Here is an 18,226-nt window from a genome sequence, read left to right as displayed (position 1 = left end):
GAGACGGCAGAAACTGCAGCTCCAGGCGCACAGAGTAGTAGAGTGTTTATGAATAAAGGAGCGCTATGGAACGCAGTCCGTGTCAAAACATTTTAGACTAAACGTGTACTTGTTTTATCACAAAATAAATAAAATATTTAAGCTTTGTGGCAGACATTTTTAAAATTTTTGGACACATATTACCTATATTCAGAAAAAGCTGTATAACTCCAGGACATTTATTATTTGCTTAAAATAGTGGAAGCTCTCTTTAAAGACCCTTGTAAATCGGAAAATGCAAAGAAATGACTAATATGTTCTCTACAACATCCAAAAATACATTATTGAACCCTACAATATTAGGTGCTTCTTTGTGGGGTTTTTTTCTGATGGTTTCAAATGGAATTTAAATGATAGAAAAAAATCCTGGGGGGTGAATAAATATCTATAAAGATATCTAATGTTAAATTGGAGTTGAATAATCCACTCAAAACCTGTCTTTGCACTATGGGGCTATGGTAAAAACAGATCATGACCCAGCAGTTACGAAACTATCAATGGGTACTAATAAATAGTTTACACTGAGTAATATCTGCATGATCTGATTCAGTTCACAAACTTTTATGAAGAATACATTCTACTGCATCGATTAGACTTATTTAAACCCTTCCTGGGGCATTTTAATTCGGACAGAACTCAGTTGGGTGAAATCCACCTCCTAATCCCCCTTTTTCTCAGGGACCCCTCCACAGCCGTCAGCAGTGGAGAAATGGACGAATGGAGAGATGGAGGGCTGAGGATGATGCTCAGCTAGGCATCACTAAGCCTGTCCATGATTTTTGTCCTGACAAAGTCCAGCTCAGCAGCAGCGGCAGAAAACTTCCACCTCTGAGAAAACTCTCTCTCTCTCATTCTTGTTCTCCTTCAGCTGGGGGATTGCTGTGGTCATCAGAGTCTTGCCTGCCCAGAGCGCATCGCTTCCCATCCCCATCGCCAAGCCCTCTAATCCCCTCCCAAATCCCACCGTCAAATGAAGGCAGAAAAAGCCACCCCTCAGCTGCTTTCCCTGGCAAATCCTACCCCCCACTCCTGCTCTCGTCCTGTGCTTCCCCCTGGCTGAACTGAGGACCAGACGGTAATGGAGAAACTCAGCTTGAGTGACAGACCCTCTCCCTGTCCCTCCTTCTTTAGCCACTGGATCTGAAGGCTTCTGGGCCTTTGGGGACTGAAGACAGTGTAGCTATCACTTCCCTCTGGGTTACCTCACTGCATAATTACACTTCACAGCAGCGTGAGCACCCTTCTGCCAGCTCTGTCTGTCAAGCCCAGTCTGATATAATCACCACCTCGACCAATCATGGCTCAGAGAAGCCCTGGGCCCTTGGGTTTGAATACAGTTTGTGACAGAATGCAATGGGATATAAAAGTGAAGCCCCATTGGCTTGTTGTACTGATGTTCCTGAATACAAATCCATTATTCAGAGAGGCATAAATAAACATCTCCCCTAGGGATGCACCTTTGTGAATTTTATAGCAGATTCCAGTTATGATTTCTTTTCAGTTATGTAGACAAGTAGTCAGTGATTTTTTTTTTTTTTGCTATTTTTAATAGCATTTTTAAAAACAATAAATACTGCATGTAAATTCTTTTTTTTCCCCTTTACATCAATATACACCAATCAACCAAAACATTACACTGACCTTGTTTCTACACTCATGATCTGACCATATAAGTGCACTTTGTTGTTCTACAATTGCAGATTATAGTCCATCTCTTGCTCTGCAAAGCTTGCTAACCCACTTTCACCATGTTCCTCAATGGTAAAGACCCCACAGGACCACCACAGAACAGGTATTATTTTGGTGTTATGCCATTCTCAGCCCTGCAGTGACACAGACTTGGTGGAGGTGTGTTAGTTCGTGTTGTGAAGGTATAAGTGGATCAGAAAGAGCAGTGCTGCCCTAGTTTTTAAACCCCCCAGTGTCACTGCAAGACTGAGAATAGTCCACCAACTAAAATATCCAGCCAACAGCTTCCTGTGGGCGGTGTCCTGTGTCCGCTGATGAAGGACTAAAGGACAACCAACAAAAAATGTGCAGCAATGGATGAGCTACTGTTTCTGACATTAGATAAAAAAGGTGGACCAACAAGGTAGGTGTGTCTAACAGTGTGGACAGAGAGTGGACAGTATTTAAAAACTCTAGCAGACCTGCTGTGTCTGATCCACTTATACCAGGACAAAACTTACCACCCTGAAAGCAGATGGACTACAGTTTTTAACTGTAGTTTCATAAACTGCACTTGCAAGGTCAGTAGAGCTGATAAAATGGGCAGTAAGTGTAGAAGAAAGGAGGAAATGTGTTGATTTAGCTCATTAATGCATGGCAACAAACCATGCAAACCTATGTTATAGTTTATATATATAAAGCCTAATTTAATGTTTTTTTATCCACTATATGACTTCATATCCACATCCATCATCCTGTTTAATCCAGTCCCATGCTTGATTATATCCAAAACACAAATGGAATTCATTTTGTCTGTTGAGCAGATACAGACACCTGAACACGTGGAGACTGCTGTATGGATCATAGCCATATTGAGGACAATGTTAACGACTTCAGCCCCTGCTCTGTGACCTTTCCTGGTAAAAGCAGTTCTGTTACTGCACTTAACCAGCACAGGCCATATCTCTCCGACCCGCTTCCTTCAGCACAATCCTGTATGAGGAGGTTTAATCGACAAGAGGCTGAGGCCTTTTATCCCTGCTGCTCTCCCTATTCACTCTGCATCTCCTTGGATGCTCCCTTAAAACATCAAGAAACTGCCTAACCAAAGCTGACACCCTGCTCCCACATCCTGATTATTTATGCACAGCACTGTTTCCTCTCCAAACAATGTCAGTCTGCTACTAGAAGGCAATATATAGATCCATTAACCTGTTAAATCCCAGTCCTAGTGAATGATTTGCATTCCAGTGAACCTGCGCTCAGGTCCTGCTGTATCTTTATTGAATTCATTCTCCGTGTTCAGTGACATGCGTCAGTACTCTTCACTTGAAAGATGTCTCTGGAGAGTCTGCAGAGGCTTTGCATGAGCACAATACACTCGCTTTGCATGTTCGCAATAACACATTGTTGTGAGTGTGAGTTAATGTAACTCCAGGCTTCCCGAGCTCAAATGCAAGACAATATTCCCTGCGCAATGTCACTGAATATTGCATGCAACGAACTCACACAAATGAGACCCGCTGAGAACGCGACGAGTTTGATATTTTTGATATTTTTTCATACCCTATGTTTTGGTTCTACTCATGCAAATAATGACTGCTTTAGTGTGGAGATAATCTGTCCCACAGAGCTCGGATTTTTTTTTTTAATTTCACAAGAGTAGATGAGGACAATACACAGTGTCAATAAAACATGGCATGTCACACTCAGCTAAACTAACACGAATGTTCCAGGTTCACATTAGGGAGATGCTGTAAAGCAAAAATCCACAGCATGTCTAATCTTCTGAAGTGCAGAGCTGAGTGGAACATATTCTGTACATTCACACACACACACACACACACACACACACTCAAACATTTTCAGCTGTTGTTTTAAAGTCTTATTTTGTGAGTTTAATCTATGCCTTCAGAATGGTGCTTGTAAAAAAGGGGACTGAAGCAGAGGAGACAACATAAGCAGAAGTATAGAAATATCATTATATGGGTTTTCATCCATTCATTCATTCATTCTCTGTAACCGCTTATCCAGTTTAGGGTTGTGCGAGCCTACCTGGAATCACTGGGCACAAGCAGGAATACACTCTGGAGGGGGCGCCATCCTTCACAGGACAACACACACACACACATTCACTTGAGTCGCCAATCCACCTACCAACGTGTGTTTTTGGACAGTGGGAGGAAACCGGTGCACCCGTAGGAAACCCACGCAGACACAGGGAGAACACACTACACTCCTCACAGACAGTCACCTGGAGCGGGTATCGAACCCACAACCTCCAGATCCCTGGAGCTGTGTGACTGCAACACTGCCTGTTGCACCACCATGCCGCTCTATATGGGTTTTCTAAATCAAAATAAAAAATTTTTTTTCTAATGAACATTTTAAATTAGGGGTGTCCAAACATTTTTCAAAAGGGGCTGAACTGGATCATATCAAAATTCTTAAAGGTCATTCTCTCTGTCCAAATTTATTATTCATAAATTATTTATAACAGTGAAACTGAAAATGTGAAAATCACAAATTTACAAAACAAATTTAATTTATTTATTAACTACTGAATTTCATTTTAGAGCATTAATGGCTGCAGGATATCAAAAGAGTGTAAAATCCAACATTTTTAGTGCAAATACTTCCCTCTCTTGAAATCGCCGGTTCTCAGTCATTGCCAGCGGGCCACTAATGTATTCTTAAAAGTGATGCCGTGGGCCAATTAAGAAAGAGTATGAAGTGCGTCAACCCTGATCGATAAAGTGAAAGTAAACTGCCCCCCAATCATCGACACTCTAAACCGGACCCAATTTTCCCTATGCCACTGATTGTAAAGGCAGAAGTTACAATGCTGAAATCAAGCTGAAATTATTCAGCCCGAGCTGCAGATTTGCTTCTGGTTATATCACTCTTTTAACGTTGTAGCTACATTTTCATAATAAAGTTTTGTAACGATAATTTTTATTTTCAAGTCAGCAATGTCAGAATATTTTATGAAGCCAAAGGTCACCCCAGGGTGCTGCAGAGCTCTGGTTTAGATAGTCTGCTCTAGAGCAGAGGTCCTCAATCACAGGGCCATGGACCAGTACCCAGTCATGTGAGGTACATGGCCACAACAACTACCACAGGAGGAACTAAGCTGGGGTGTCACTACATGATTTTAAGCCCAATATCCAGTCGGGCCTGGTCCGTGCTAGTTAACTCTAGTCTGCAGACTCTGGTGCAGTCACAGGTGTCAGCTGGAGGAGGGAGGGGGTTGTGAAGTGTGCAAGGGGCTGAGACTCCATTTATTTGCCTCCAAAACACCAGTCGCGGCATATCACATGTTTGATTTGTTCGACACGACTTTAAATGTAGTCGCATAGTGTTAACTCTTCATCAACGCATCAATGCTGAACTAGTCCCTTCTACTACTTGATGGTCTAATCATAAGTGTAGAAACAAGGTCAGGGTAATGTTTTGGCTGATTAGGTGTATATTGATGTAAAATGAAAATATATTTATTGCAAGCATTTACACGCAGCATTTATTTAAAAAAATAATAGGTTATTAAACATAGCCCAAAAAAAACATTGACTACTTGCCTACATAACCAAAAAGAAATCATAACTGGAATCTGCTATTCACAATGGTGCATCCCTAAGGGAGATATTTATTTATGTCTCTCTGAATAATGGATTTGTATTCAGGAACATCACTACAACAAGCCAATTTTATATCCCAGTGCATTCTGTCACAAGTCTCACAGATCAGTTTTCCTTGTTGCATTTTTGGCTTTCACTGGAAATATTCACCGCCATCAGCCAAAGGAGCATATAAACCTCTTCAAAACACCTCAAGGTTATGTCATGAGCTACCGCTGTGAGTCCGATAAAAATAAACATGGAAGTTGCTGTCACTTAAGAGATTTTACAAGTGCTGGGTTTGTGCTGGAATTGAATGAACTCATTTTGTAGTGATAGACAGGTCTCTCTGTCCAGTCAGTGCTCTGCAGGCGCTCACCGTTTAGCGCCTACTCAGCACAGTTAGAACTCGGAGCGAGCTAGGACTGAAAACGTACCCGGTTCCGTGTACCAGGGACCAGATTTGGCCAGTGGAAAAGCAAAATATCTGTGCCGAGTCGAGCAGAGTCATGTAGGTTCCATGCAGTGGAAAAGTGTCAAAAGTGACACGGGTGCATGGAGTGGACCCAAGCATATTTTTATGTATTTTACTTTGTTTCCTAGGAGATGTGTTTAGTTTAAGATAGTGTAGTGTGTGCCTGACAATTTTCCAGTCTCCTTAAAATTGCAAAAAAAAAAAAAAAATTAAAAAAAACTGCTGAACTTTTTAACTGCACGTTTTTTATAAGACTTTAATATTGCAATTAAAACATTCATGCCATGATTATAAGAGATAATTAATACATCACTCTACTACATTACATTACAACGGTAGCTTGCCCAATTTTTCTCAGATTTTATTGGCTTTCTGCAATAGTGCTTTTCAAATGATCCAGTTGGCTGCAGGAACTGCGATAGAAGGTTCATTCAATAGCTCCATCTTTGGTATCAGCAAGGTCAAGTTTGCAAAAATTGCTAAGCCAATGAAAGTCAGTGACAAGTGTCATGTCTTTTATGAAAAATGGCCAACAGATTTTTTTTCTTTGAAGTGAAAGGAACATATTCTTAATTTGTAGAGAAGCCCTCTGCAGGCTTCAAGAAAAGCAATGCTGAAAGACATTACACCACCAAACACTGGCCTGGAACCTGTATCCAAGGTCCAGATTTGAAGTTCTATGGCCACATTAGTTGGCTAATACTTCATGTGTGATTGCAAACCAGTTTGTGCTGGTGCTTATACATTCAGCACAGTTGATATTTTCCACTGGTTCCATAATTTATAACCTCATAACCTCCCCAAATTCTATTGCCCTTGACCACATATTAATTTGGCCCACAGTGGGGACAAAGGTTAACCTAAGTGAATGTAAATAACAAAATCTGATGCATTGTTATTAGGTTTCATGTGCAAATATTTATTTCATTTCATGTGTGTTATTCGACACTGTGTATGAGGATGTGGGAAAAGATTAATGTAAATATTATTAGTAACAGGGTATAATTTGGGTGAGGGCCTGACACCATGAAATTTCATGCCAATGTGAAAATGAGAGTTTAATAAGCGACAGACAGAAATGAGAGTTAGTGAGAGGTTGGTATGGTGTGTGTGTGTGTGTGTGTGTGTGTGTGTGTGTGTGTGTGTTTGTTTGTTTGTTTGTTTCAGTGTTCAATACTCATGCTTTTTAATAACCATACCACTCAGACAAATATGCCAGTGTAGCAGTGCCAGCAAATATAAACAAGATGCCACCAACCTGCTCAGCTGGGCACTGGGCTAAAAGCCCCTATTAGCACACAACACAGAATGATGGCCGACAGAAGACACACAATCAAAATCAACATATAACACAAACAGCCAGCAGTTACACTAGCTTAACATTGTAATTAAATCACTTCTACTGGACTGACAAATTATTATAGCCAATATCATTGCACTACATATTAATCATGAGCCCTCTAAGTACATTCATATTCAAAAGCTGTAATAGCCATATGAATATAAATTTGCTCAGTTAAATCCCAAAACCATAATTATAAAAGAGCATTGGTAACACCTCCTATGAATCCTTTGTACATAATGCACTATAAATGCATATATTAAGCATTGAATTCATAGGTAAAATGTACATACTGTAGCTACATACTGTAGCTTCACATGTTCATAGATTTAAGGGTTAATTTGGGGTTTTGTTTCATTGCTGTGCTTTATGTGGGTGGATGTTTGTGTACATGTGCCTGGTGTGGGCAGAGAATTATGCACCATGTGGGAGACTAGGGCCGATTTGGATAGACAGAGCTCCTCATACACAAAGAGATGGGTACTGAGACAAGACCATTTGCCAGTAAGTGCCCTTTATTGCACTAATACGGGAATAGGGAACACGGCAGTATTTGGGCTTGTTGTATGATCATGATTAGCAGAGCCTCATCCACTGGCACGCAAGACTCCTGGACAATGGATACTACTCTACCCCTGTCAATCGTCAGTAACCAGGCAGGCACACACACACACACACACACACACACAAAACAACATCCCCCACCCACATAACAAGCACACACCAATGGAAAGGGGGAGACGCAGTGCATGCCTTGAGCTCCAATGTGAGACCCCACCCCGGCACAGATCCCATCACAGCTAAAGTATGTACAATGTCCTTCTGAATGGATATTATGCATTATAAAACCTGCCTTTATAAATTTATACACTCATACAATTAGGCATGTAGCTATATCCATTTATGTCATATTTATGTTCTATTCATCTACTACTAGCAGTAATTATAAAGCATTATGTATCTCATATAATGCATTAGAAATGCATGATTAATGCTTTATGAATACATGGGTTCATAGGAAGTGTTAGCAGTGTATCATAAAAAATCCTTAATAATAAAAAAAATAAAGTTACCTTAGTAACAGGTACTCATTGAATATGTCTGCTATTTTATGCTCGGGATATTAAGGGTGACATAAACCTAAGGATTAGTTTTTCCCTAGTAATTTGAAAGAATTTCCATTGGTTTATTAATTGTGAAATTATTATAAGAGGCATTGGGTAGCTGATGTTTTTCAGTGGTGTAAAATAAATTCAACAATGGATAGCAAACCCCATTGAGTTTGTTCCTAATCATATTTTATTACATGAGAAATAGAACCCCTTGTTTCACAGTTCCTAAATATTTGTAAGTCAATGAGTGAGTGACTTACAATCCAGTTCCGTGCTGCTTTGCATCTAAAATATTAGAATTATGTAGATTAGATAAGATAGCAATGATTTTTAACAACAAGCAAGACCAGAACAAATTCCCTTATTTCCTTGATGCTCATCCAGCCTCTTGACCTACACTGACCCTTCTATCTCTGTCTCTTGACCCTGTATTTGAGTGTTCTGAAGGGTCAGTTTCTGTGTGGAGATGTGAGTGCAGCTCACCCACAGCGCTGATGAAGGGAGGTGGCAGCGCACCTAATGAATTATCACCCAATTTAACATGAAATTACAGGAAGGTGAACCCTCAGCCTTTTAATCACTCAGATGTGAACCCAACACGGCTGCACTTTAGAAGGCCACGTGGTCCTGTCCTCTCACTCTGGTTTAAATAGCACATCTCCAATTACACAGAGCTAACACTCCATGCTCATTCACAGCTCTCCCGCAGAGGACAGACCGTGGCTCTCAGTTGATTATTAGTCTTCAGGTGATGGCGCAGATGAGTGTTATTCATTAATTGAATTTATGTAACTGTCTAATCAAAACCAAATCCTTCACTGATATGTCTCATGCTTGACCTTCATGACAAGTCTGTGACAGCATTAAGCAGCTGTTATACCGGTGGTGTTGAGAAAGGAGCCTTGTCTTACTGAGCAAACTTTTACCTGATTTGCCTTTGTTGATGGATACACATATATATTTACTGGTACCTTGCTTTCTCATACATCAGCAACAGAAGAGAGTAGGAAATATTAAATGAAAATAACACAATATCACCCACAAACTTCCAAACACCAAACAACTCAATATCACCCAACAACTTCTACACAACCAACTACCCAATATAATATCAGTCAACATCTCCCAAACACCCGAGAACTCAAAATAATATCACCCAACATCTAACAAACACCCAACCACTCAATATATCACCCAACGTTCCCAAACACCCAACCACTCAATATAATATCACCCAGCAGCAGTTTCTTTTCGTTCAAGAGATATTTGTGGTCTTATAGGTATTCCATTGATGTTAGATTTTGCATTTTGTCCTTGATTTTTTGGCACTTCAAGTATTTTTGTTGTTATAGTTACCAGTCCACTTGAAGTCAAATATATTTAAAAATTCAAGGTTATTTTGAGGTTATGCATCACAGGTCTTGGTTTCTAGATTTAATCATCATTACTGTTCACTGTCTATGAGAAGCTTGGTGTGTCCTTTCCATGTCTGTGTAGGCTTCTTCTACATGCTCCACTGATTGGCTCTGTGAAATTATCCATGTGTGATTGAGAGTGTGAGTGTGTGATGCCCTATGATAGACTGTTACCCTTTCTAGATTGTATTGTCTACATTGTACTGTTGACTAATGTGTGATGAGCATAGTGACACAGACTTCTGTCTTATCATTCAGGTGGATGCTACACACTGGAGGTGACTACAGAGATTCCTTAATGTGTAAAAGTGATTTGGGTATTTGAAAATGCACTTCCAAAGATTCCAATAATATTGCTGGGAAAATAACGGCATGCTGACTTCATTTTTAAAGGCATTAGGTCTGTTACTCTTTGGATTACCTAGGTGATATAAATTCTTTAAAGATGTTTTAAGTCTGTGAGGTGAGATTTAGCTCTGTTTTAACAAAAACATATATCAATCCTATAGATGCTTTTAAAAGTATGAAGCAAAAATAGTGTCATACAGATATTAAAATTGCCAGAGCTCTGAGCAGAGCTGATAAAACTGACACCCTAAATACCTGATTTCATGCATCCAGTATTGGCCAGATTGTAGAAGAAGATATACTGTGAGAAATGACACACAATTACTCTCTTGTTGCCACTCTCATATCTCTGAGCTCCTGAAGCAATCATCTGCCATTTCCATGCCCAAAAAAAATATAACAGCAAACAAGATGGTGTCCTTGGCAGCAACCTGAAATCAGAGATTCATTTCAGATAGGAATAATAGGTGGTTCAGTCACATTTCCCTCCATCAAAACCTGCCATTATTTTCTCTTCCGCAATGAGGAAGACAGTGATGAAGTGGCAGAAAAGGTTGCGTGATTTAGATAATCATACGCTGTGACGTTTCCATCAGCATTTACAACAGCACATGTGCGATGAGACTAAGGGGAGTATGTAGTTTTAAAAGACAGCCCTAATTGGAAATTAAATTGCCAGCACTCATAGCGGAGTTAAAATTGTGGTGAAATGGCACTGGAGGTGTATAAATTCACTGTAGAATATCAAGAGGCAAAGGATACCTTATGAGTAGAGCCTGAGAGGGCCTGCTTTGATAGATTGGTGCTCTACAAATCCAAGTGATTTTACTAGCGTTTCAGCCTCAGCCATAGGAGTTCATTACCTTGGTTTACGTCGCTAATGCTTTGAACAGTGTTATCGATTGCGCGCCACAGAAAAGACAAAATGGGCAAAGTCCATTTGTCACCTCGCAGTGAATCAAGCCACAGCCATCTATTTATTGATTGGAGAAGAACAATAAGGAGAGAAGGGTAGTATTGGCTGGAGTAGTCTGTCCATGGCAGGGTGAAAACGCTGGGGTTCTGATGATGGCTTGACAGTTTAATTGACTAATTATTCCAAAGAAGTTGTTTTGGAGGCCCAGCAGCGGAGGCTCTTAGAGTGGTGAGTGGACATTTAATGGGTCACGATGGGGAAAAGATTAAACAATTTGGTGCTGGAGTCTCTGTGACCAGTGTTGGCGCAGTCATAACTCATCTAACATCTGTTATAACTAATTACATTGCTCACTCACCAGATTTGGGGACAGATTTATGGTGCTACTTAAGTTATTGATTAAGACTCACAAACAATAATGGAAGTATCAAATGCAGCATGGAACTCATAACAAATGATTTGCTTTAACGGGTCACCCGAGCCTCTGATCAATAATTGTGTGGAACTCACAGCGATGGCAATAACTAGCTCTGCTATTACAAGCAGTGGGGCTGGGGCTTGGTGTGATTGAGCTGGGATTAGGGTTCCTCCCTCCACACACGGCCTGCATTGCTTCACACCTCTTTTCATGCTCCACTCAGGGAGAGCCTTAAAGAGCAGCACATGCCAATCACAATGTTCCCCATCCAGTGTTCTCCAAGCCTCGGGCACCCCAGACGAAGGAATGGTGCGCCGGGGTCACAAACTCCATGTTCTCATTCCCCCGTTCCCTCCATTCTCTCATCCGGGGACACCCTCACGCTTCATTTCTCATTACACCATGACCTCATTCGCGCCAAAGCTTTCAGCGCCTTCCACATTCTCCAAGCTCCTTCCTCAAGGCTCAGTCGGGTCAGAGCAGAGGCAGAGCGATAGCAACGTCTCTCCAGCAACTTTCATCTTCCATATTGGCTGTGATTGTGTAGAAGTGTGTTCACCCTCGGGCAGAGCTTCGCTTCCTACAAAACACAAGAGCTGCTCCATACTGTACTGAACAGTGATGCTGAACCCAGAGAGCACATTATCCGCATGCACACGAACAAAAGTGGACTGAGATGAGTTCAGACATCAGGTTTAATGGAAGGAGATTGCAATGAGATTGACATTTACCTCCAGCCCAGTTTGTAAGAGCACACATAACAAAACAATGTAAAGGCCGCCTGAAATAATACCTTACACTACTAGGAAAAGAGGCCATTTTATGGCTCATAGCACCAAAACCAAATGTGATTCACATAAATGGTGCTTTTTCACTGCATGATATCTACTTTACTCAACTCTGTTCTGTTATTTGCTTTTCCATGAGGCAATTCTGATTCCTGCTCACTTATTGTTCAAACGAGCCAAGAAGGAACTAAACCGTGACATGTAAACATTGCAGAACACTGATTGGTTAGAGAGACTTGTCAATCACAGTGAAATACAGACAGGCTGCACAAACCAACTCTTTGTAAAACTCTAAGCTACAGCAGTGATTACATTTGTTTTTATCCTCACTCAAATTAAACTCACAATGGCAGCTTGTAAAATTACACTGTGGTGTTTTGAACAGGTGCAAACATTCTTTGGATTGGTGGACAATGAAATAATCCAGAGAGAGCTGAATGGTGAAACAAGAAATAATAAAAAAAATATAAAACAAATCTACACTGATCTGTCTGAACTGATGCATTGCTAAACTGTGTTTGGTCCCAAAACACAAAAACTACATGCTATCTACACCATTGTTTTGTTTTCGAAAGCCTACAGTTCCAATTAGAGACTATGTTTTGTGATATCACCAGCTATTTCAGTGTAGAACTGCAGTAGTGGAAAACCAACCAGGTACCAGGTACCAAAAAGCAAGTACAGTCGAGTATAGTCAAGTAGAGTAGATACCATGCAGTGGAAAAGCACCATAATGAGACTAAATGGTGTAAGGTAGGGTTAGTTGATCCCAAAAGAGACTCGATTCCACACAGTGAGCTTGTCCAGCATTAATATTCTTGAATATGCTCTGTTGTTCTGCATATATATCTTCAGATAAATGAGGTATAACTTTCTATGGAAATTAATGTAAAAACATTTAATTCCAATTAATTTTGGAGCATTTCTACTGGCCCATTCATCATGAATTTTTCAGACATTGCGAAGGACAGCTGCTGTGTTTAGAATATGCAGTAAACATAAAGTAGACAAAAATCTATACACATGTACTTCTTCTTATGTGCTCTGCTTCCAGTCCATATACATGCCATGAATTGTATGTCCTAGACTGAGTTTAACTTACCAAATAAATATGATTTTTAATATTCAAAGCAGATTTGAATTCTCATTTTAGAAGGGACTGTGACAGGAGTGGGTGCACCCAGGCCTGCTGGGCCTAATCACACACCACCACTGTTCGAGAAATGAGCATGATGATTGGAAATTGTTAGGCCTGAAGATGATAAGTATTCATCATTCAAGAGTTCTACCCAAATTAGGTCACATACTGAATATGTGACTGTGATCCTGACGATCCATTCTCCTGCCATAAATACAATATCATTTTCTTCTTTCATTTCTGTAGCTTCTAGCCCAGCAGTATGTGGGAGGGGGAAAATTCTCACCACCATCCTGACAAAGATTTCTCCTCCAGTATCTGTAGCATAGCACTGCTCCAAAAAGGAAAGCCACAGACAGATCTTTATGAAACTCTAGAGGATTAATTTGACACCAGGCAGAGGTGGTGATGGTGGAGAGAGAGAGAGAGAGAGAGAGAGAGAGAGAGAGAGAATGTTTCCTTTGTCAGAATAATTGCTCTCAGCCATTCTAGGTTGCTGGTGCTGCAGCAGATTATAGGATTTGCACCATGTAGATTTGCTGCCGAAGCGCTTTGGTGGATCTTTTCATTTCTGGCCCTGCCAAGGCTGCATCTCCTTGCATACACAGCCACATAAATACCCCACTCCTCCACAACATGGGGCTTTATTCCACCAGACAGGCAGTCGAATGAGAGAAGAGCACATTAGCTAAACGCATGTCAACAGGAACAATTCAAGTGTCAGCTCTCAAAGCGCAGCATTAAAGGCAACTAAATATAAACAGCTAGCTGAGGCTGTCGGCCCAAGCATCCAGACTAAATGAAGTGTGCAGAAATCTGGCCCACCTTATTTAAAAAATAAATAAATAAAAATAATAAGAAATAAATAAAGCCACTTTAAAGAAACAATCACGGCCTCAGTTAATGAGAGTTCCTCAATAATGTACCTAACGAATGACGGCAGAAATCAGGGCTTTGAACTCAGCTGGTTTCAAGTGTAATTCAAATTCACTTTGTGTGCGATGTCAACAAACATTAATTATAGACGAGAGTGTAATCAGTTGGCATCAAATGGAAATAATTACAAAATGTTCTGTTGATCAATTTTACATTTGATAAGGGTTGAGAAAAAAGGGAACGTCCTAAATTTGAGCAAAAGATTATTACCACATCAAAACATTTGCATTTGTTGTCCATTGTTTATGAGAGCAGTTCAAAGAGTGCATTTCCATTTCAAAGTGTATAATTCCTTGTCCAAACACACACACACAAAAGAAGGAACTGTTCTCCAGCAGAATATTAAGAAAGGTGCAAGTGAAAACAAGGGGGGAATGTGCTTTGAGCTGAACTTGAAATTCTCTCCACTATACTTGATTTGCTACATGCATATACATATGCAGAAGATCAAAGGCCTCGCCAAGGTTCTTCTGTATTCCACATGCCGATAAACAAATAACGGTACGAACTTCATTAATGAGACAGGTCAAGGCTGTCTTGTGGAAAAAAGAACACAGTAAAACTCAAAGTGAGTGTTTCAACTCAAGCGAAACCATTGTTAAAGAACACAGCGCTGTTTCAAGTTTGACTCTGACAGGCTGCTCAGGGTCTCCGCTTCAGGGGAAAGAAGATCAGCTCTACTATCTTCCTCAGGCTCCAGCAGGGTTCTCTAAATGCTGATTTGGCTCCGTGTTCAGTGGGTGGTCATTTATCTGTCCAGCAGCTCCAGTCTGTGCTCTGTTCAAAGTCATCTCCTGTCAAACCTGTCGCTCGTGGAATTCGTCAACATCGCAGCTCCAAAGGCAATCAGACAACACATCAGCAGACAGTATTTGAAGAAATGCATCTGCTTATCAAACCTTAGCATAAAAAACCCTTCCCTATTTTGCTCTTTTCCAGTCGACTGAGTGAAACTCACTGCTAGAAAATCCCTCGGTGTGAGACTGTGTCACCAATGAACAGATGATGGGCACCTTACTCTTTCACGGCTCAAAACTAAACCAGAATCTACAAAAAAAAGGCTTGTGTAAAGGTTTCTCAGTTAGTCATCTAACCACTTGCTGAGCTGAAAGTGAGTCATTAAAATTGATACCTTGTGGCTGAGTGTAAGACTTAATTCACAAGAAACCTGACAAAATAACTGCGGGCCATTACTGTTCCTATGAATTCTTAAAATACTTGTGTGAACATTTTTATCACACCATGAAAGTTGAAGTCAAACCAGAAGAAAGTACAGAGAATGCTGCAGAATGTTACTTGCTCCATCCACAATTACAAAGTTTCCCTCATTCCTGAAACCTGAAAGTGTGCCACAGAGCCAGAGATTGTAGTCTCCACTGAGCTTTTGTGAATTATGAAAACACCTGGATGGAAAAAGGCCACAATTCGGAAAAACAAAACAAAAAAAAGTATCGCAAAAAGATTTTTACACTTAGATGAGGTGGAAAAGTTAGAATATGGCTAAAGCGCAAATGTGTAAAAGAGCAATGGAAACAGGTTTTTTGAATAAATGATGACATTTCAGCTGGTTCGTACACACTGCACATGTGACACAGCACACGCCCAAGCCCTGGACTGATCCCACGACCACTGGCTTTTAATGGACTCCCCCCTCCTATGGACAATAGATGTGGCATTGCAGTATAATAAGGTAAACACTGCCCTCTTAAATTAATCAATATTTAAACAAACAAACAATTGTAACCTATTTTCGAAGTAAATAGTAAATAATAAAATAGTAAATAATAGTAAATAGTAAATAATAAAAATATTTTATTAAAAATATTTCTTCCGGGTGCTCCGGTTTTCTCCCACAGTCCAAAAACACACGTTGCAGGTGGATTGGCGACTTAAAAGTGTCCATAGGTGTGAGTGTGTGTGTGTGTCCGTGTTACCCTGTGAAGGACTGACGCCCCCTCCAGGGTGTATTCCCGCCTTGCGCCCAATGATTCCAGGTAGGCTCTGGACCCACCGCGACCCTGAATTGGATAAGTGGTTACAGATAATGAATGAACGAATTAATTTTATTCCACACAATTTTGATTAAAGTTTCTGGTTTGTGTATTATCAAACATTCACTCAACGTTTAAACAAATGTTTTTTTAAAGAGCAACCCCTTTGGTAGCTACTTAAAATGGCACTTGTGTGCTTGTACACAAGCAGTGTTTTTGGAAACTTATTTTTACTGGAGGCATCAGAAATTGTCAAATATTTTATGTAAGTATTGATTCATGTTTCTCTACCAGCATATGTTGATGACATCAGCTGGTGGCATGTCCATGAGCTTATGAATATTTCTGTGAATGATCCTTGATCAGCAGAGAAAAAAACACCCTCTGGTTCAGTCTGGTTTGGTTGACAGGGCTCTGGATGAAAAATAAAAAAATGGTGCTTTGAACTGACATCATTCAGATGGACTGAACATGAATGAAATGTGTTTTATCAAAGAAATTCTTTATAAAAAGTGTGAACTGAAAACAGCTATTATGTAGAATGTTCATGTGATTCATTCAACTGATTCACACTGATTTAAATCATGTGAACACAACAGCACCTTTCCTTTCAGTCCAACAAAAATGCTGGCAATATAGAAGTAGAAATCCTCACTGATGATGTCATCTAGCTTGGGCTCTAACCCTGATCTAAGGCTAGTCTTTCTGAGAGGGTGTTCTGGTCAGAGAACAGCATGGTCACCTGGCCTTGTTTGTGGTCAGCTGGATCTCTGCAGGTCCAGAGTGCTCTGTAGAGTTTCTCTCTCTCTCTCTCTCTCTCTCTCTCTCTCTCTCTCTCTCTCTCTCTCTCTCTATATATATATATATATATATATATATATATATATATGGCTATATTTCCAGGCCAGGCATGAGGCTAAATGCAGAGGTTAACCACATTGACATTTTGCTACAATTTCACGGGGCATTTGGCAAGGAGGAAGCAGTGGGAATCCAGCTCCAATTCTTATCTTTGAGATGCAGCAGACAAAGCTCCCCTGATACACTCACACACACACACACACACACACACAAATCCCTCTCTCTCTCTGCCCTTACCAGCTGCGTTCACGCCCTCCTTTTTCAGGGTTCAGTGAAAGTGACCCCTTCTTGGTCTCTTCCAAACACACACACACACATCCCATATATATATATATATATATATATATATATATAATATATATGTTACTATTTTTGGAGATACATGTATTAAATTGAATGTGAATGTGTGTTGCCCTGCTGTGAAGGACTGGCGCCTTGCACCGAGTAATCCTGGGTAGACCTCAGACCCACAGTGACCCTGAACTGGATAAGTGGTTACAGACGATGAAAGAACAAATGAATGTATTTATTTGGACAACAACGATATATGCAAATGTGTATAGTGCTAAAAGACAGAGACCTCCCTTCACTGACCAGTCTAAAAGTCATCTGCAAAAGAAAATTATTTGATAACTTCACTATAAATCAAATTTCAGTAGAAATCTGTCAGTTTGACTAGTAGTGTATATTCAACCCAGTGCTACTCAGTGTTCTCCTTGCTCTTACACACCCCGTTTACCTCAGGAGAGGATTATTAATGAGTTCATTAGTTGGCTCAGGTGTGTTGAGAGGAGGGAAAATTCTAAATGTGTAGCAAGGGGGATTCCAGGACTGAGAACCAGTGATCTAAACTTAACTCTAATTTTAACTTAAACCAAACAATAGGGTTTTATTCTTTCAGTTAAAAAAAAAAAATGAAAGAGTATGGATTTATTGCAGGTCCTGGTGTTAGCAGTTGTACACACAGATACACACACACACACCAGATGTTCTGGAAGATCTGATGTGGGTTAAGTCTCAGAAAAGAGAAAGGCATGTGTGTGTGTGTGTGTCTGAAGTGACTCCCTGCAATTTGTTTGCTCTCACATCCAGAAGATTTATGGCCACTTTTTCCTTGCCGAAAGACACCATTTCCGCCTCCAAATCCCCTAGATGCCATTCC

The sequence above is a fragment of the Hoplias malabaricus genome, chromosome 10 (genome assembly GCF_029633855.1).
Source record: "Hoplias malabaricus isolate fHopMal1 chromosome 10, fHopMal1.hap1, whole genome shotgun sequence".
NCBI classification, from domain to species: domain Eukaryota; kingdom Metazoa; phylum Chordata; class Actinopteri; order Characiformes; family Erythrinidae; genus Hoplias; species Hoplias malabaricus.
This window is presented reverse-complemented; position numbering follows the sequence as displayed.